Source organism: Schistocerca gregaria, chromosome 5 (genome assembly GCF_023897955.1).
Source record: "Schistocerca gregaria isolate iqSchGreg1 chromosome 5, iqSchGreg1.2, whole genome shotgun sequence".
NCBI lineage: Eukaryota > Metazoa > Arthropoda > Insecta > Orthoptera > Acrididae > Schistocerca > Schistocerca gregaria.
In genome coordinates, this window is record NC_064924.1 from 45,362,212 (window position 1) to 45,384,214 (window position 22,003).

At 42.8% G+C, this 22,003-nt stretch overlaps 1 protein-coding gene across 5 annotated transcripts in view; it reads right to left on the reverse strand.

Annotated features, from left to right (window-relative positions):
- LOC126272078 (RB1-inducible coiled-coil protein 1) overlaps window positions 1-22,003 on the reverse strand; it is a 295,670-nt gene that overhangs the window by 151,917 nt on the left and 121,750 nt on the right. Inside the window, exon 1 of one of the 5 annotated variants that reach the window (XM_049974638.1) lies at window positions 17,565-17,663. The exons of 3 other annotated variants lie outside the window; for them this stretch is intronic. The gene's annotated coding sequence lies outside the window, so the exon portion shown is untranslated. Of the gene's footprint in view, window positions 1-17,564; window positions 17,664-22,003 lie in introns of those variants that run through there. One more of the 5 variants, XM_049974634.1, reaches the window with a different exon arrangement.

The following is a 22,003-nucleotide window of genomic DNA, read 5'->3' on the forward strand; positions in this document are numbered from 1 at the left end:
TGGAATAAAATTTTACGTTTGTGTGATTAAACGACTAGATATTAATTATTACGTTAATGTTTATGATTTTATTTCATTTAGTATCAAAAATCTATCTTAAGACCTTCTAAAGTAGTGTCATATACTTCAGGTATGACATGGCTTAAGGCTGCTATTGATAATCAACTTTGGTGTTTCAAACTTTGGTACGATTCATATGTGGAAGGAAGTAATACAGTTATGTTGCTGGAATCTTCTTGGAATGTGTGCGCTCGGAATGTTAGCAGCAAACGTATCGGTGGCGCACAACGCCTGTCTTGCAACTTTTGCCACTGGATTTTGTATTAAGGATGACTTGCAGCCTTCGTGTAGTTGATGAATACCATTTTTATTTCTATTTATAGCGACAAGGCTGCTTGGTTTTTACATCTTCTTAGTTTTCGGAATCAGTATCGAGCACGTGGCCATCAACAACGTTCTTATATTTTACTTTTAAGCCTTCCTATAAATTTTTCTTCGCGCACTCACATGATTATAAATGACACGACGTGCCTCATTAACGCTGGGCGTTCAATAAGTAATGTAACACACTTCTTTTATAAATGCACACTGGTTTTATTCAGGATTTAAAAAAAAAAAGGTTCAAAACGTTCTGAGTACTATGGGACTTAACATCTGAGGTCACCAGTCCCCTAGTTTTAATGTGTACAAGTGGTGTTATGTGTTCCTGATGGTGATAACGTCTACACAGAATCATGTCAGTGGTGGCTGGTAACCACAAAGCTGCAATTATCTCGTAAACCTATGTTCACCGCGACATTTTTGTTTATAGTATCATGTTCTTTCAACTGTATGCATTTACGCCATTAATTATGATACACCTTGTATATATTGTACACAATAACGATCCCGTAACGCTTTACTTCCGTCGATTTCGTCTCTTTAAGAACAAACGGCCCAAGTGTAGCATCCTTGATTAGTAATGTAAACGTCCTGGATCCCAGGTTTGATCCCAGCCACTACTTGGATTTTGAATAAAAATAAACAGTGGCGACAGAAAACATCCTATTGAAGAATTCACCCTCGTTCATGGCCTTGTCAGAGATGACGGAGGAGCAGATAGAAGTTCAGGGCATCCTAGAACGAGCTATGATGAACGGCATGAGGCTTCATAAGGCGGTACAAACCACAGAGTTAAAGACACGCAGCTTGTATGCACGCAGGATTGAGTGGTATAACTCAAAAGTTACTAATCAGATTGATGAAAAAGTAAAAGATAATCTCTGAATCAAGCCGCAAATGCAGGATGGTATAATGAAACTTTCGTTACTTGAAAGGGCCCCCCATGACAAATTAGTAATCGTAGAACAACCAAACTTTGTGGAAATATTTGTAAGGATATGCAGAAGAGAAATAACGAATAAACCATTTAAGGAAACACTATTTCATCAGTAGAGGGTAATATTTCCTATTGCAGACCGTATTTACATTCCAGGTTGCAAACGTTGCTCAGTGCGGCGACTATCTGCGTCGACAACAGCCTGGAACCGCACAAGAGGTTGCTCTACTCTGTCCGAAACAACGATGGGCCACGGAATTTTCAGCTGTCGCGACACAGTTCGTACACTTCTTGAAGATCGCACATAACGTCCAACGTTCTCAGCTATGGCAACAGTAACTTCGACAATTTGTTCCTGTCGCAGGAACAATTCCCAAACCGCCAGTTACTTCTAATTTCCGAGTCATATTGTTCAATTCCAGTGCGAAAAGACGCTCTCGCCGCGCGGGGTCGCCGCGTGGTCTGGGCGTCTTGTCACGGTTCGCGTGGCTGCCCCCGTCGTTGGTTCGAGTCCTCCCTCGGGCATGGGTGTATTGTCCATAGCATAAATTAGTTTAAGTTAGATTACGTAGTGTGTACGCTTAGGGACCGATGACCTAAGCAATTTGGTGCCATAGCATCTTAAAACAAATTTAAAAATTTCGCTGTATTTCCTTAATGCGTCGATACTCGCGAAGAGAAGCAGGAGTATTGCTGTCATTTTGATGAAACAGCTTTGCGAGTGAAGCCCTGCTCAAGTTGTCCAGGCCCATGTTGACTGCCTTCAACAATAATGATACAAACGTCTGTGTTTCCACCTTAAGTCGCCGTACCTGTGCCGACGGCTAATGGCAAGTCACGATGCTAAGATTACTAACAACGCAAATCCTGCAGTGTAAAGTCTGAACATCATTCCTCTGAAGTTATGTACCCATACGGTAAATAGTTTTCCGTCCACCCTGGCTCACATAGCGAAAGTTTAACCACCCTGTACTGTCCGATAGTCGCATGAAAGAATAGAGAGATAATTATAAGTAGCTGGAAAGAAAAAACGGCTCAAGGTTGAATGATGGGGTTAAGGCCGGTATTACACTATCAAATTTCTTTGTCAAAGATTTGATCAAAGATGTGATCAAATACTCCCTCAAATATACTTGACAAAGATCTTTGGCGAAAAATATGATGACAGTGTAATACCCCTTCTAGCCGAAACATCAAAGTTCAAGATGGCTGACAACAGCAACTTGTTATTAACCACAGCAGTTGCATGTACCACAATTGCACTGTGTGCACATGCGGAATAGAAGCAGGGAAAAAAAGGAAACATACCTGGGTAAAGCCGTGGGTTTTATGACAACACGATAAAAGCATTCAACAAAACTTGTTACGTAAGCTTATACTGGAGGACGTCAAGTCGTACATCAATTACTTAAGAATGGATGAGCATACATTTCTGTATGTGCTCAATGAAGTGTATCCTCATATCACAAAGCACAATATTCACTTAAGAACTGGTACATCTGCAGAAGGCAGGCTCACTGTAACACTCCGATTCCTTGCTACAGGACAGGGTTGGGTTAGGTTAGGTTAGGTTAGGTCAGGTCACGTCACTTCAGGTCCTCCAATCTTCAAAATTATTTTTGTATTCAGCGTGCCTCACGTTGTAAAGCGCCTCATCAGCTTCATACATCTCTATAAATTTTGTAGTTGCAGCAAACACCAATTGTATTTACCGGCAATGTTTATAAAAACACTGCAGACGACAGAATGCAGCGATGCTAGTGCTCCATGTGGTAACATGTCACATCGCGGTAAACAAAAGACAAGCGACTTCTTTGATCAAATCTACAGCGAGGCCCTAGATTTGATCAAATATTGGACGACATTTGACAAAGTTCCCTATTACACCATCAAAGATATTGGACAAAGATATTTGATAGTGTAATACCGGCCTAAGCAGAGAGGTAGTGTGAGCATTTGGCCGCGGCGCTGGCAGAGGCGACGCACTGTCTGGCCCTGTGGAGAGCTGACTCACCTCGCCCGCAGTGCTGGCGTTGCCACAGTATGTACTGCGCTGGGCTGCTGCGTCACTACGCGGAGCAATCGCGCGTCAGCCGCTGTCACGGCATCTGCAGAGCCGAGCCTTTTTAACACGGCCGCTTGTAACCAACAGAAGGCTGACCTGGGTACACGAGTACAGGTTTGACGTGGCTACCACCGGCGCCAACATCCGTATTCGACTGGCGATACGCGTCACGCGACCTGCCTTTACAGCAACGGTGTATGCGGCAATATGATGCAATACAGTGACGTGAAGCACAATCCGGAGATTGCACTAGCGTCGGCTCGGAACCTCTTGTCCGTTAAATCAGCAGCCTGTTTCCAGATTTTTATCACACTCGCTATTAATCGCCTGCTTCGGTGTTTTCTGATTTACGCTTGAGGGTGGCTGTACTGTTCTGCGATCGTTCAACAGTAAATAAAGTATCATGCGGTACACTCAGAACTGTAGAGCCTTGGCTGGCCCAATGGTGTGTTACGTAAATGTCGACAAGAGCGAGACAGTTCAGTCCATAAATAGACCGAAACAAGGACACAAACAGCAACGCTGCAAACTAAGTGTACTATACACGCGCCCAGTACGATTCCGGAAGATAGTCACGTACCTCCGTCTTTGGCCTGGAATATCATTGACTGGGGTAGAATTCTCTTTAGTGGTGAGTCCAGCATCGAATTGCGCCCCGATGATCAGCAGTGACGTGTCTGGAAATGACCCGGTCAGCGATGGAGTACCAACCTGACTGTCACTCGCCGCCGGCCGTGGTGACCGAGCGGTTCTAGGCGCTCCAGTCTGGAACCGCGCGACCGATGCGGTCGCAGGTTCGAATCCTGCCTCGGGCATGGATGTGTGTGATGTCCTTAGGTTGGCTAGGTTGAAGTAGTTCTAAGTTCTAGGGGACTGATGACCTCGGAATTTATGTCCCATAGTACTCAGAGCCATTTTTTGTCGCCCGTCATATGGTCCGACACCCATGTGTGGGTTGGGTTATTTGGGGGAAGAGACCAAACAGCGAGGTCATTGGTCTCATCGGATTAGGGAAGGATGGGGAAGGAAGTCGGCCGTGCCCGTTCAAAGGAACCATCCCGGCATTTGCTTGGAGTGATTTAGGAAAATCACGGAAAACCTAAATCAGGATGGCCGAACTCGGAATTGAACCGACGTCCTCCCGAATGCAAGTCCAGTGTGCTAACCACTGCGCCCCCATGAGTGATCGATGGTCTGCGATGCGATTTCTTTATATAGCAGGAACCCTTAGGTTGTCAGCCGAGGCACCCTTACAGAACAGCGGTACGTCCACGATACTGTATACCCCGTTTTGTTGCCTGTCATGGCAAGCCATCCTGGGCTTACATTTCAGCAAGATAATGCCCGCCCACACACGGCGAGAGTGTCTACTGATTGTCTACGCGAGTGCCGAACCCTACGTTGGCCAACAAGGTCGTCAGATCGCAATTGAGAACGTTTGCAGCATTGTGGGCACACCCCTACAACCACCTCGGCGTTATGACGATCTAACGCGCCAGTTGGGCAAAATTTGGCACGCCATCCCCCAGGAGGACATCAAACAACTATCAGTCAATGCCAAAAATGGTTCAAATGGCTCTGAGCATTATGGGACTTAACATCTGAGGTCATCAGTCCCCTAGAACTTAGAACTACTTACAACCAACCAACCAACCTAAGGACATCACACACATCCGTGCCCGAGGCAGGATTCGAACCTGCGACCGTAGCGGTTGTGCGGTTCCAGACTGAAGCGCCTAGAACCGCTAGACCACACCGGCCGTCTCAGTCAATGCCAAGGCGAGAAATTGCTTCCGTAAGGGGTAGAGGTGGTCCAACACATTTACTGACTTGTTCAATTTGTGAAACACTTAAGGTCTCTCTCTCTCAAATAAATCATCAATTTCTTCTGCAATTGTAATCAGTTGCTCGTTTGTAGATGTGCATCACACCTTCCAATTTATGTCCCATTAGTATAATTCCTTCGTTATGTATCTTTTTGGTCTTCGATTGCAATTACATTATTACTCTGTAATGAGCCACAGGAGACCGTGCGTCCGTTACATCAAAATACTCAGTGAATATCCCTGAACTGTTCCAGGTCACTTTATTTAAGAACGTAGACTTCAGCTGCTCGATTTCATTTCAGTATAATCCTTCAGGGTGTGTAATCGCGTTATTAAATGCCGTAATCAGGATGATCCTGATGAAAGCTGCCTACGTTAATACCCGAACCGTCGGCAATTTTATCTCATCATATCGGTGGTCACAAATCCAAAAGAATTTTAAATGTACTTAGTCTGCAGTGAGTACGCGATGCTGTATGCCGTGGTGCTCCGGCTAAGTGTGATGCTGACTACATAGTCGCTGACACACGTCGTTGGAAAATAAAGAGAGTAGAAGGAGTACAAAGAATTCGGAGTTTCAGAACTTGGAATGACATGTTATTAACGTAGCAGCAGAAGGTTGACTGACCAAGTGTAAACGATGAAATCGGCCTTGTCCTTGTAGAAGAAACGGACCAAGCATTCGCCTTAAGTGATGGATGATGGGGAACCACAACAGCAGTAGCCACAGACGAAAGTGAATACCGCTCCTCCCGAACATTGGCCCGATGGCTCAGAACAGTGCTAGACGGTGCAATGGTCTCGTGTTCGGAAAGATACCGGTTCAGATCTCCGTCTGGTCATACATATTTACATTTCCCTCGATTTATCAAACTCTCTTAAGGCGACGGTCGCGATAGTTCCTTTAAACGGGTGCATCCGATTTCCGGGCTTGTACTCAGTCCCTAATGGCTTCTTCGTCGACACGACCTAATGTTCCTTCCTTTCTTTCGATGCCGTAGCCACAGCAAAACCTGCAACGCTGAAAGCCAAGTCTACGTCTCTTCCTGTTCGGCTTTTGCTCATCAGGTACGCAGCTGTGCGTTTGCGCATGTGCGTATTGTAGCAAATAGAAGACGCACGCACGTCAAAGCGAATAGCTTGCTTACCTTGGTAGGAATCTCGTGCGGAAATTGGCCGCAGCGGCCACCGTAAATCTACTCCCGACGTGGACGTGTGTTCCATTATGTGTTTCTACCAGCGATGTCCTTTGGGCGATAGAAAAAAGCACACTATTTCACTGCGCAGGGATTACATTTATTTGACTTACGAGCTGTTTCATCACCTGCTCTATTATTGTTATTATAATTAAACTATGGAAACTGGTGAAGGTTGAGAGTTCGAGTCCTTGAAATGGAGTTGCGTGTCAGCGGAGAAAAATTTCTTATGTACGTCGCCGTCAGCATAGTGGAGTCAGATGTTTAAAAATGCCATTTTTTTACAATTTACTACATTTTTCCTGCAGAAACAGCAATCAGCCTCTTAACTACTGTGTTCAATGAGAAATAACACGGTTGCCGATTTTTCTTGTTAAAATAAATAATTAACTATTTATAAGAGCAACGGCCTTGCCACAGTAGATACACAGGTTCCCGTGAGATCACCAAAGTTAAGCGCTGTTGGGCATGGCCCGCACTTGGATGGGTGACCATCCAGCCGCCATGCGCTGTTGCCATTTTTCGGGGTGCACTCGGCCTCGTGATGGCTATTGAGTAGCGGCTTCGGTCAAGAATACCATCATAACGACCGGGAGAGCGGTGTGCTGGAAACACGCCCCTCCTATCTGCATCCTCTAAGGATGACACGGCGGATGGTCCCAGTAGGCCACTCGTGGCCTGAAGACGGAGTGCTTAACTATTTATAAGTCCTGTAAGAATCCATCTATATTTTCATACGGCGATACATCACGTTTTAACAAAGCACTGATATTTTTTTCCAAAAATATATGAGGCAAGCAGAATAAGAGGAATAAAGTAAATGAAACTTTATATGTTGAGAGAGTAACAAATAACTTGGCAGTATGGACCCACTCTCAGTATGAGGTCGCACCCTCTCTGACCCGGATGCCGGCGCTGCCATAAAACGGTTCTATCCTCTCCAGAGGCAAGCTGGTCCACAACTGTTGTAATTGGTCTTTGATATGTTGGCCACTGGCAATGAGGCGCAGTTGACGACCGAGCTGGTCCCCCACAGGTTCCATCGAGAACAGGTATGAGGATCTATCTGGCTTCCAGAGTACCTAATCATCACGCAGTCAGTTCATAGAGACATGTGCCATATGTGAACGAGCATTGTTCCGTTGAAAAATGGTAGCACATACTATCGCATGAGGTGCAGGCTGTCCGTGACGTACCGTTCTGGCATCAGACTTCCCTCAACGAATACCAGCCACGATTTGAACTCATACGCGATGGCGTCTCTCACCATGACGTCAGGAGTAACATCGCTGTCTCTCCGAAACACAGAGAAAATGAACTCCCAAGTTGCTTCCACAGTCGCCGACCGTGGTCATCCAGGATGATTCAGGGCTGCAGTTCATCGATGAATACAATGCGACGCCATTAATAGCCAGTCCATTCTTCCCGGTCACGGCAGCGCAAAAATTTTTGTAGTTATGTTAACGGAAGCCTACATATGGGAGTCTCTGACCAATGGTGTGCATCACGCGAAATGTTACTCGTTCTCGGATGACAAACCCAGATGTGGAGGACTTACGATGTGCTCGATGGACAATCCTCCCTTGTTGCGAAGCGTTGCCCTAGCGTCCCCATGCAGTCCAACATGGGGCCACCACAACGTCCAAGGGGGGGAGGAGGGTGACTAGACCTGGAGGTATGGACTGTTTTTAATATTTTGCAAGTAGCCATAAAGAAGTTCCAATTACGACCCAGTTCAAAATCCTACGAAATACCGACTTTTTGGGTTCCGAAACATAATCGCAAAAAATTGAACCCTTATAGGATCTCTGTTGTATTTTGTTTTTCTGACTGCTAATAACCCTTTTTTCTCAGGAACAGCTGGACGTATCAAGTTGAAATTCATGTCACATCTGAGGTCTTGGTCCCTCGGTGGTGCTACAAATTGAAACTTCTAAGTCACTGCAATCAAATATACAGTCCTTTGTGGAACATATTTTAACACTCGCAAACTCATTCATCAAAACCTACAGGGTACTTTATGTTGGCCTAGAATCATGGAATTTGCAAAAAGGATGGTCACAGTGTAACCAAAGGAAAAAACTCCAAAAACCAAATTTTTAACTGTATTAGCTCCAATTGACATACTCATAAAATTTGTTGTTGTTGTTTTTGTTGTTGTTGTGGTCTTCAGTCCTGAGTGGTTTGATGCAGCTCTCCATGCTACTCTATCCTGTGCAAGCTTCTTCATCTCCCAGTACCTACTGCAACCTAAATCCTTCTGAATCTGTTTAGTGTATTCATCTCTTGGTCTCCCTCTACGATTTTTACCCTCCACGCTGTCCTCCAATACTAAACTGGTGATCCCTTCATGTCTCAGAACATGTCCTACCAACCGATCCCTTCTTCTAGTTAAGTTGTGCTACAACCTCCTCTTCTCCCCTATTCTAGTCAATACCTCTTCATTAGTTATGTAATCTACCCATCTAATCTTCAGCTTTCTTCTGTAGCTGTAGAAGTAAAGGGAAAATAATCCGATCATTGTTAATTTGTAATTATATCATACGAAAAAGATATTTCTTTCGTCATTTGTTTTGCGACGTCAAACTTGAAATTAAAACAATTAGTAGTTCTGTATTCGGGCTGACTGGGTAGCAATGGTTAAAGGATTGGTAAGGAATTACTTTACTGCGCCTATGACGCGTTTCAGAATTTTATCCCTCATCAGATACCCGAGAGCGATTACTTTACATAGATATGGCATTTCAAGTTGTACGTGAAACGAACATTCGCAGACGAGCCTGAATCTGCTGTTATGGTGTAAAGTTGTAAACGCTGCCAAGCAGGGAGCTCTTGCCAAACTCCGTCGTTAGGTGCAGCAAATTTAGAAGCGTTTACACCACAAAGTGGAACTCTGACCACAGCACGTCTCGATTTCAGCGCACCTCCCGGAAACTTTTGCGAAATGTTTGACGCTATTGTTGTTGCCCTATTTATTGGGCTGGAGCAGAAATTGGTAGAGTTTTTCCGAAAGTGTAATGAGCACAAGAGAAACATGTAACAGAGACTTTAGTCATCCTTCACTGTTTACAACAGCCTGCCAACGCTGGGGTAACTTTCGGATTCCGTCGTCGAGCCATGTTCCGAGCGCTTTTTCATCCAGAAAGAAGTTCCTTGAATGTTGTTCGATACAGAGCGGAAAGGATAATAATCTGAGGCCGAATAAGGCCGGTGCGGGGTGACTTCCCAACTGAACTCCTGGATTGTCAGTCTAGCAGAATGCGGGCGGGCATTATTGTCTAGTAGCGTGACTTGATGCAGTCTTCCTGATCGTTGTTTTTGAGTTGCGCCTGCAAGACGTCTCGGTTATTGACAATAAATGTCGGCAGTGATGGCAGTACCTCGGGGAAGCAATTCAAAGCACACCACACCGTCTCTGTTCCACCAGATGCATAAGACTACCTTTTGTGGATGCGCGCAGGTCTTTGCACAGGGCATTGCTGCTTTGTTTGGCCCAACCATTCTTTTATTTTCCTTATGTTATTATAGAGATACCATTTCTCGTCACCAATAACGATACAGGAAAGGATTGGTCGGAGTAGTTCAGGAGCCAATCGATAAAGAGCGAGCACAGGAGCCAATCGATAAAGAGCGAGCAGAGACGCACATACGGCCACGAGCTCATTTTTGTGATTGTAGCTTAGAGCAGGCGGTACCCGCAAACCCGATTTTTGAACCCTCCCCTCTGCATGCAAATGTCGCACGATGGCGGAAGGATCACAGTTCATCACATTTACCAGTTCTTGAGTACACTGATGTCGATCATTGTGGATTGATGCGTTTTAACTAATGTTAAAACGATCCTCCTTAAAAAGAGAAAACCATTTTCCTGCCATGCTCTGTCCAGTAGCACCATCCTCATACACGGTGCAGACGTTTCTGGCTACCTCCTCTAGTGTCACCTCTACTGGACTGACACAGAAGAACATCTACATCTACATCCATTCTCCGCAAGCCACCTGACGGTGTGTGGCGGAGGGTACCCTGAGTACCTCTATCGGTTCTCCCTTCTATTCCAGTCTCGTATTGTACGTGGAAAGAAGGATTGTCGGTATGCTTCTGTGTGGGCTCTAATCTCTCTGATTTTATCCTCATGATCTCTTCGCGAGATATACGTAGGAGGGAGCAAAGGTTCCGATCTCTTCACTTGGCACTAAATTTTCTAGCGTCCTCAGGCCCCACTATCACCAAATGACAAAATGGCAATACGTCAACTCAAATAGCAACAGTGAACTACAAATAAAAAATGATAATCGATAAATAAACCCATAGCAACAGGAATACCAACACGCAAAACAAACGCGCTACGAACGTATTCACCAACATCTGGCAGTGAGTGGGCTGGACCGCTACTGTCAGCAACACACGGATGGCAGTTTTACCACAGTTTTTGTCGGCAGCCACATCTTGCGATTAGGTGAGCAGAACACTGTGTCTGCAGTTCTCCAGCAGAAAATATTTGCGGAAAAATTCAAATATTTCAAGAGAAAAAACTGTCTTAACTAACATCAAGGGTAGATTTTTAAAATCTATGCCATATATGAGTTTCAAAATTTGACGTGATTTTTATAGGAAATAGAGCCTTTACACTTCCTAATGGGAGGAAAAATCCCAAGCTTATACAAGTCAATTCGATACGTCTCTCAGAACAAATACTCTGATAATGAACGATATTTTGGTAATTTAAAAAATCATAAATCCAGTTACTAAGTCCAATAATTTTATCGATACGTCGTGTTAAGTATGAAACTGTTTCTTGTCTGGGTAAATTTAATGTATTTCAAAAAATTAATACCACTCCAGTTCAAATTTTGTTTGAAACACAGCCCAACAAACATCAACACTGACTTGAAAATTCTCAAATGCAGCAAAACAGCCCCAGCCCCCCACCCCCCGCCCAAACAACGAATAACTTAAGAACACTATCAAATACAAAAAGCAATAACTGAAGGAAAGCATGTAATAAATACATAAATACACACACACACACACACACACACACACACACACACACACACACACTTCCACATAGTATTAGTTAATGGTAGGCATAAACATGACAAGTCCAATCGTAAATTTTCGAAGTAAATAACTGTTCTACATTAAGTTCTGTATGGTTGCATATTACAAATTGTGAAACAATATCATTGCATTAAATTGCATAAAATCTAGGAAATCCACAGCATGTGGTAACAAGGTATATATATAAAATTTTGTCTGTTTTCCGAATATGTAACCACTGTCTTGAAAACTCAAATTTATATGCGTAAAGGTATAAAGCATTTCTCCTATTTTGTAGAAGATAACAAAAAACCCACTGATTATGATGCTGCAATTTCAGCGAACATGTCTGGGGGATAAAACGAAAAATAAAAACTGTGTTTTGCTCAAGATGGACCCTCTCCAAAAACAAATCTATAAGACAAGGCGTTTGACATGCTTATAGATAGTACAGAGATCAAGACTACGTGATCAAAAGCATCCGGGCACTGCTATGAAAGGAGGCATTGTCCACCACGAAAGCGGACAACGGGGACGGCGTGAGAATCAAACAGCAGAACTGAGTCGATCAGGAGCGCTCAACGACTTCGAACGTGGACGTGTTCCAAGTTGACCGACGGACGCTCGAGCTCACACTAGGAGAGTGCGTCTGAAATTGAAAATGGCGTATAACGTTTCCTGTAAGCCAGAGTAGCTGTGTGTCAGGAACTTCCGTTAATCGGTACAACGAAAAACAAGTCCAAAGTTGCCAATTTTACATTTTTTTATTCACTCGACGACTAGTTTCGTGTAGAGACCTATTTTCAAATCGTCGTAACGTAGTCAAAAATTGCCCGAAACTAATAAGTGAAAAAGAGTAAAATTTTTCAACTTTGGACGGATTTTTCGTTGGATTGATGCCTCCTCACAATCCTACAGTTCTGTAGTCTATTTTGAGTGACGCATGTGTTGGTGTAAAGAGCTACGTCAATGGACAGTGAATGGTTGTAAGGCTGATTCGGAGTGACGAATCACGCTACGTCCTGTTTAAATCCGTTGGAAGGGTTTGGGTTTGGCGAATGCATGGAGAACGCTACCTACCATCACGTGTAATGTCGATAGTGAAGTGTGGTGGAAGTGGTAATATGGTACAGGGGTGTTTTTCGTGTGGTCTCCTCATTGCGCTTAAGAAAGCGCTAAATGCGGAAGGATATGAACACGTTTCGCGGCACTGTGTACTGCAGACAGTAGAGCAACGGTTCGGAGACGGTGATAGTTTGTATTAACGTGACGATGAACTTAGTCATAAAGCAGCATTCGCGAGACCGTTGTTTGTGGACAGTAACATTCCTGAAATGGAGTGACCTGCCCACAGTCCCGATCTGAACCCAACGGAACACCTTTGGGATGAGTTAGAACGTCGTCTTCGCTCCTGACCCTAGAGTCCAACATCACTACCTTGTCCCCCTGTGGATGAATGGGCTACCATTCCTCCACACACATTCGAACACCCCACTGAAATTGTCCCCAGCGGGGTTCAAGCAGTCATAAAGCCGAAAAATTGACGCATTTCATTATTAATATCCTTTACTGGATCCCCGGATACCGCACGTGAGTTTCAGATGATGTATGTGATCGCCGAGGAAAGGGGAGCGCTACCGGCCGTTCAACGTCCCAGCGCGCACCTTCAGACATTCAACGTCACATACCAACTAATTTAAATCAACGAACAGTCACAAATGCAAGAAACTTTTTTTAAGGTTACAGGTTTCGGTCTATTTTAGACCATCTTCAGAACTCAAATCATGATGGGGCGGTTATGGGTGGCCACCGCATACATCATGGCATAAAGTCTGAAGGTGGCCTAAAACAGAACGTAACCGGTAACTTCAAAAGTAATGTTTCTTGCTGTGGTAGCTGTTTATATTCATTTTAAAATAGTAAAGAAACCACTGTTCTGCAACAGAAATGTCCTCAAAATTAGTAATTTAGATTAAGACTACAACCCGTACCGGACTTTTGAAGAGTTATCAAACAATAGGAACTCCAGAGATGCCGCCGTCTGCAAACCCGTATCTAAACCTCACACAGGCAACCGCTTGCGTGTTCAGACACGACTAGGAAACGACCTTACGAGCCTGCCCACTGAAACAGAACCGTCTTCCAAACTCGAAGTCGCCTGATAATCGACACGACGGTATAGACTCCTCTCGAAAAGCCTTTACAACCAAGCATTTTTAACAGTCTCCAAAAGAACAAAATAAATGTAAATTTAACATTGTACCTCCTACTGTACTAAGTCAATCTTGCGATCAGTAATCTCAGGAAGTCTGATCGCTAGCAGATTAGATAGGTGGCACGTATTTTTTTTTTTTAATTAAATTGTTGAAATTCGTTCTCGGCCTTCGAATTGACCAAGAACTGACTTTTCTCTGGTCGTCATTGTCAAAAGAAAGTATCTGAAATATTGACAAACAATTCATCAAACCACTGTTTTAAACCGCGCGGAGTCGCCGCGTGGTCTTAGGCGCCTTGCCACGGTTCACGCGGCTGCCTCCGTCGGAGGTTCGAGTCCTCCCTTGGGCATGGGTGTACGTGTTGTCTTTAGCGTAAGTTAGATGAAGTAGTGTGTAATCCTAGGGACCGAGGACCTCAGCAGTTTGGTCCCACAAAACTTACCACAAATTTTCAAAAATTTCCATGGTTTTAATTGCAGGAACTAAGAAAGAAGGAAGATTAGGATACACTAGCCAGATTAGCTTTAGGCGATACCTTTGACCCGTCTAACCAAATGCCAGAAGCTACACCACGTCTCCGCTAGAGAACCATAATAATCGGGCACTTAAAAAAGTCGAAAACGAGTTAGAAGGAATTTACAGAGATCGCTAACGCACAACTTCCCGTCCCACACAATGTTAAATGGCATTTAGCGACAGCAGTGGCTATCGGCCAAAGAAAAAGAAGTAATGCTGGCTCCAGGTTGGGTGAAAACAGGAAAGAGGCTGACTAATGGCAAAAATTGCTCTAAATTAATATGTGGTTGTGGTATCGGTCTTTGAGAGAAGTAAAACCCACTAATAGTATGTATTCTTTTATCAGAATCGGCTGAGCTATTTTATAGTTTACTAGGGTCAATATGAGATTTTATTTTCACGCATAATTGTGAATAATATGTCAAAAAGAGTTGATATGTTTTCCATTTATTATCCCCTTAAAGAAATATTCCCTCTGTAATGGTTAAATTTGTGCTACTGAACGAAGTGAATGCAAAACATTCGCAGCCTGGGAGTGTTGAATTCTGTTCGAAACAGTGAATGTAGGACAATAATCACCTGTGCAGTTGTAATTAAAATTATGCTAGGAATGCTGTATGTTTGTGGGGGAGTGGGAGCACAGTTCGCAAATTGTGTCAAGTTACTGGTAGAGAAAACGCTTTTAACCACGTTACAGAAAAGGATAAAAAATTGTGAAGTGCTCCAGACGTTGTCGATCTGACCGGTCTCTTGAATACATCACCGACAATATTTCTGACAAGTGAGGCCAGAGAAATCGATTTAGCGACGTTCATAACAACTGAATATTGTGCGTTGAGGTCAAGATGTTTGGTTCACACAGGACGGCGCAAGCTGCAAGAGCGCGAGTCAAACAACGGTAATGTTTCTCGGCTCGCCGAGTTCTCGTAACGATGGCGTAAGTTGTGACCACGAAGATGTTTGAATGTAACATAATCTGACTTCTTTTTCTTAACGCTTCTGGACTTAACACTGAGAACTAATGTGTCATTTCTGAGACAGAACTTAGTAAACAAGTTATGGAAAATTACGGTAGATAAAACAAGAACGCAAGTTGTTAGCGTTCGTGTAACAAAGTTATTCACGGACAGTGGAATTTACATTTAGGTCTAAATAACTCAGTTGTTTCGAATAATTATTTATGTAATTATGACATCGAAAAGATACGTATGGGCTTCGCGCATCTATGAATTAATCTATGTGACCTTTTTCTTTCTATGGAGAAATCTGTTTTTACGAAGAGAGCTATTAGTCAAATTATTTGTTTTGTATTACTATCAGCCAGTTTCCTATTTCGCTTGTGATCTCTTACCGTACACAGAGAAAATTGAAAAAAAAAATCCTTCACATGGAGTAGGAAATTAAGTACAAAGAAAAAAATAGATTATGACATTAAGGTTTGGCGACACGTCACTTGGTCGAATTAAATTATATTCTGGTATGCGAAGCTATATACTGTTTCCAGAATTTTGGGACGAGCATTGAATATCTAATAGCGTGTTTGTAAATCATATGATGCAAAAAGGAAACTGAATATTCGCTTTAAACGTATTACCTGTAACCTTAGTTGCATGTCCCATTGGTCATAATTCTGACTTTCCGCTATCGTGGTTCACATTAATTTCATAGTATATATTCTCAGTAAAATATAACAAGGCGACAGTTTACATGCTTATCTAAGATGAGCTTTTTCTTATTTTTTATGCATAAAGTGATTTACGCTCAATCCATTCTCCCTCTAAAGACACAAACCCACACACATACCCTATACTTGTAAATTAAGAAATTCTTCGTTGGTGCAGAATTTACGAAGCTTAATAATATCCTGAACTGGAAGACGCAAGTTAATTTTTTTATGATTAAACACTGAAGAATTTATTATATTGTGTTTCATTTATTCATTTACCCTCGAACTATTTTCCTTGGGCTATACAGATTGCACGGTTTGCTTACCTTAATTTCAGTGACAGTCCATTGGCAGAGAACCAGTTACTGCTTTCCGAGTAACTTTTATTAAATTTCCAAGTGTTGAAAGTTTCTCCCTTACGACTGGTTATTGCTTTTCAAATACCTTGTTAGCATCGAGAAACTATTGCTCTTTGTTGGATACGTGATATGGAATAAAGGGTAAAATTTTGAGACAATACCATCACGTCACTTTTAATTTGACGAACAGACGCTCAGACGCTCAGAACAGACAAATAAAACTCTGGTTCATGGATCTCGTTTAGGAGTACTGCTATAAACTGTAATAACGGCCAAATTAAAAACTAGAATATTGTCCACAAAATATGTGGCATGATATGTAACTGAAGTATTCGTGTTGCACAGACTTGCAAATGGAGTACGACTTCAAAAATAGCCGAAATGAATATTAAAGAGAAAAAGAAGAAGGTGAATTTCGTAGTTACAATAATTATCGCAACGAGAAAATAGCTCAGAACTTCCTGTAAACAGCGAAGACAACCGTCTATCGCAAAATTGACTAATGTAGTTTCTGCTGTGTTGCCAATGTCACGGCTTTGTTACAAACAGTCTCAGATCACCAGCCTATGACGTCACAGGACAGGTGACAGCAGGCTGTTTGAAGCAAATGAGCTTCCCTGCAGCCTTAAATGGAGTTCATATGCCAACAATGAAAATCGTGAACCATGAAAAGCCTACTCTACAATGAATGTCAGAGTATTCCGTAAATAAAGACGTTTCAAAGGAGAAAAGTGAGCATCAGTTGCAAAGATTTAATTTACAAAGGAGTCATAAAATTCACAGTCTTGGCCACATTTTATTTTATTCCAACAGTTAACCGGTTTAGTCTTTGCAGCCATTATCAGAGTTATAAGAGGAAACTAGAAGAAAGGTATTTCAGAAATTTTGAAATGTGAATTTCTCATGGAGAATAAGAGCATTGTCCAAAATAGGCCGTCTTCTGTGCTCTTTGTTGACTCGCGCCAAGACTCACGTGATGCGCACAAGGCAGTCTCAACTGAGCAATCTATTTCTAAAATAACACAATCTCTTTATGATTAACGGCATGTAATTTGAACAAAAAATGTGTAACGTTAACTGAGAATAAGCGTAGGACAGGAACTTGAGACAGTTAAACTCCACGAACCGAGACTGTCCGCAGTATAAATTAACATCACACATTTACTACGTAGAGCGATGAGAAACTAACGAAGATGGAATCTTTTACCACCCCATTGACAATTACAAATCGACAATAGCCTTTGCTGCGATTATTCAGATACTGCATGCCAATAATAAGACTTACCATATCGCGGGCGAAAACCGAACCACCCGCGGACTAAATGCGGAACCTAAATCTACGTCACTCTCTCATTTACTTACTTAATTATCTCGTCGAAGATATGAGCTGCTGTTCCTCACCGTAGTCCGAATGACTGTCCTGCCCTGCAGCTGTTTGCCGGCGATATGCCAACAACAGAAGTAGCTCGTTCTACCATTGGTCGCCGCCCTGACACCCTCCCCCACCCCCGCCCCTTTGCACGTTTGGTTCCTGTTTCCTGCTGCCCCCTGGACAGCCCTGTGGAGAAATAGGGACACAAAGGGAGTGTCCACACTAGGTGTTGTTTGTCGGGTCTCGTCCCTTGAGACAACGGTCGAGGACTATTCGCCTGCCATTACCCCCACCATTACTGACGGCCTTGGTTTGTGCAGCTACCTGGAGTGGACTCACGACAGCCCAAATGTGCAGAAAAACATCTGGACTGAATATCCCAGTTTCAAGAAAAGTGGCCTTTTTGTCGTTGCCAATTGCAATTATGAAACCTGTTTATAACCACTCAGTCTTTCGTGGCGATTTTGCTGCAAAAACTATTTTTGGTGCAATCGTCGCGTTAATTCTCTACGAAAATCCTAGTATTCGACATTAACTGGTCTCTAATTGCGAAAATGCCTCTTGAAGACACACTGAATTCGTTCAACAACCCCCTTTTCCCCCCACATACCGAATTATTCTGAGAAAATTTTTCTGACGAAAGGTGACCACCACTTACTTTCTGTATAGTGACAAATATTGTGAAAGGACAGATAGATTGGCTATAGTTTCGTTTGTCAAGGAGAATTTTGAAGAACGTGCCTTAAAACAGGGCTCCTCTCCGCTGTTGTGTTTTTGTCGTTATCTTGTTACAATTTTGATTTGGCCTCACCGGAAAGAAAATAATCCAAAATTTTATATTTCACTGACCCTGTAAGCTGTAAGCTTCAGAAATGTAGAAAGGAGGAACGCTACCATGGACGTCCAAAGAAATTTGTGCAAAAGGGGGGGGGGGGGGAAGCAAGATTTTAAAATGGCCATCTTTTATAGAAATTAATTGCTCGCTTTCGGCTTATAATATACCAGAGAAATGTTGGTTACCCACTCTCTTCTAAAAGTGAGTGATAATTCAATACTGAATTAAAGCTCTGTACTCCACATTTCATGGTGATAGGAAGAGGGGGGAGGGGGGACAAGTGTCCTCTTCCTCTCCCCCCCCCCCCCCCCTCCTGCTAACGCCTATGAAAGCTACTCTACCTAGACATTCTAATAACAAGTTACATGGTCGGCTTGGACACACTGCATTGTAACCCGACCCACACACACACACAGTGTCATCTGATTGGGCACAAAGTGATCTGTGCTGAAAACACCCATATACATAAAAATGAAGACTAATGATTAGAGCTACAGGGATATCAGACGCGAACCATCTCGTCCTCTGTGCTCACACTAAATGGGTATAAGACACATGAAATTAAGTTGGTTCTCTCCGGGAAACTTAAACCCCCGTTTCGTGAAGCAGCCCAACAAGTTCCTTCCGTTCCCTGAAGAAATATCAAGTAGAGTTGGACAAATGTTGAACAGATCTCGGACTGAAACTGTCTTTCGGGAGCAAAACATTGCCGTTACCGGGTGTTGATGTATGCCTTGTTTGCACAGACATGGATTGTAGCCCACAATTTTTCTGCTGGATGACCAGTGACACAGTGGAAATTAGAAAGTATATCACCAACTATAATAGTAGAGTTAAAGAACTAAGTAGTGCGTGGAAGCACTTACTTGACAACGAGAAAGTGCATAGTTTCTTCTTCTTCTTCTTCTTCTTCTCCGGATGGGCGGGACGGACACATGAAGCGCATAGGACTCTTGATACTTTAGCTTAGCTTATGTTGTACTGCTGTGGCACAATTATTTAATCGATCACTTGGGATAGTCCTCTTGTTTTCCTTGTGTGTTCATCTATTTTCTAGCTGGACGGACGTGATAATCGTGGCATTTGTCCTAGTGATGAGCGAAACCTCTGTAAAACCCCAGCAAGTGTCATTACGTTGCCATGGGCTTCTTGTGGTTTTAATTTCGTCCTATTTCAGGTTATTGCCCTTTTCTGTTTTTTTTTTTTTTTCTGCATCTGTTAGGTGATTAAGAATTCCATTTCGGTTGGAGGCGTCACTGTTTGGCTCGGTGATTGTTATCTCTTCTTAATTTCGATGAGTAAGCGTGTTTTTATTGCGGAAAATTAAATTCAGTTGGTCCATATTCGAAGAGTTCGGCGGTGAGTGTATGGTTGGCTTGGTCTGTTATTTCCATCTTCGCTATTTCCTGCATCCAGTGTTGTTTTATTAGGGAGATCGTGTGTTGATTACCTTAATTTTTCCTTGTTCTTCAATCCAGTCTTTCTGCAATTCAGAGAACCTTTCTTTTTTGTCTGTGGTAGGTTTACTTAAAATCTCAACTGGGGCCACATATTCTAAAACTGGTCTTGTGAAATCACTTATGTGTCATTGCGTTGTTTATTATTCCATTTATAAACCTTAGCAGGTTGCTAGTGTTGTTGGCTTTTTTCGATCACGTTCAAGAATGGAGGGTCTAGGACATTGTTCTCTCCATCATTATTTCTTCATGAATTACGGTTTTTTTATTTTACTTCTTCCCTCCGTGAGGAACCTTGGTGTTTTTAATGTTTCCGTTTGAGTTTCTATGAAAGTTTCTGCAGTTGAAGACTAGTGTTCGAGATTTCTGGGCGTTTGGCCTTATTCTCAATTTCTTAGGCACGGTTCTGCCTCGTTAATGCTCTCGTCATCATTGTTATGTTGAACGTCTGTGGTTGGTGCATGACACCAGAAGGCTATGCCACCTGGTTATAGCCCCATCCTTCATTCCATCTCGCTGATTGTGAAATGCCTAATGTGTTGATTAACACGTGCGGTAAGATTGCTCCATGTGGTACCCTGCCTCTGGATTTCTATCCGAAGCAGGGTACCACAGGGAGCAATCTTCTGGGCGGGTCTCACTGACATGGAGTCTTGATGGTCTGTTGTCAAGGACGTTTCACAGGAGCGTGGTTAGTTGGGCTGGCAGTCGGTGTAGTAAAGCCCGTTGTGCCACACATTGTCAAACATCCTATGTCTAAGAACAGAGGGGGCGTAATTTCTTAGGTTTATGGTTTCTATGATGCCACTGCAGACTCTTGGTGTGGAATCGATGGTTGCGAGCCCTTTACGGAAGCCTGCATCCATTTTCGATATGTTACATATAATTGGTGAACCTTTCAATTGTTGTCTCTAAACATTTGGCTTCGAATGGGAAGAGAATGACGGCACGATAAGATTTAGGATTCTTCGGGGATTTTCCCGGTTTCGGTGTCGTCGTGCTTTTTAACTCTTTCCACTGGGTCAGAACGGTTTTGATATTTAGGACAGTGCTGTAGATGGTTTGTAGACAGTCTAATATTTGTTTCGTCGGAGCGAGCCGTAGTTGCTTCCTCGTGATTTTATAGACACCAGAGGCCCTGTTTTCTTTTTGTATTGCTTGTTTCGTGTCAATGAGGTATTCCTTGTCTGCTTGGACATTTTCGATAAGAGTAGGTTTGGATTATGCTTTATTCATGTCTTCTATCAAAATTTGCGTATGTTTGGTGTCGGTGTGTTTCAGATGATACTGCTTTGAATATTTTGGATTTTTCTTGATAGTCTGTTGTTATATACCTTTGTATACTAGTGTTGGTTCGGTTGTGTGTGTCGTGCCAGCAATGTTTTTAACATTTTCCAGCATTTTGCTCCGTGTCTGACGTCAAGATGTTAGATGTATGTCCTTCGTTCTGACTATATTGCTGTAGTTGTCGTTTAACTAATAGGTTTAGCTTGTACCGTTTTTTTTAAATGTTCGGTATCTTTTGCATTGAAAAATTTATACACTTGTCTTTTCACTTTGATTGCATTCAGTAACCTCTGCAATATTCTGTTGACAGGTTATTTAATGATTTTTGTGTGTAAGTCCTTGGTAGTATGCCTATTGCCTCTATAATGGATCTGTTGAATGGTACTAGTTCTTCTATGGTGGTAACGTTTAGTAGCTGATGTACGGTTGCAACACATGTATACTCTCTGACTGGGCAGAGAGAACCGTGATGTCAAAAAGAGTAAAGATAGCTTGTACGATGAATGCCGAATTGCACAGCATGCGATCGGGATCTATAAACCACTGTGGTTAGTGAAAATTGGTGAGTTGTTTTCCAATCTTATGAGGTCGGTTTCATCGTCTTTCAGATATCTTTGTTCGATGTTCTTGTTCTTGTTGATGACGGTGTCTCCGAATGATTTGGCTCTGGCTTAAGACCTTCTTTATGATACTACCGCCAAATTGCCACAGCCGCCCGTAAATCGGAACCAGACTCATCGAAATTGCTCCTAAAATTGACCAATCCTTCATAATCGGTTGGCTGCAGTGCAGACGTGTGAAATCGTTTTTGGTACTTATTTAGGCGTTTGTTAACATCTAGAACATATAT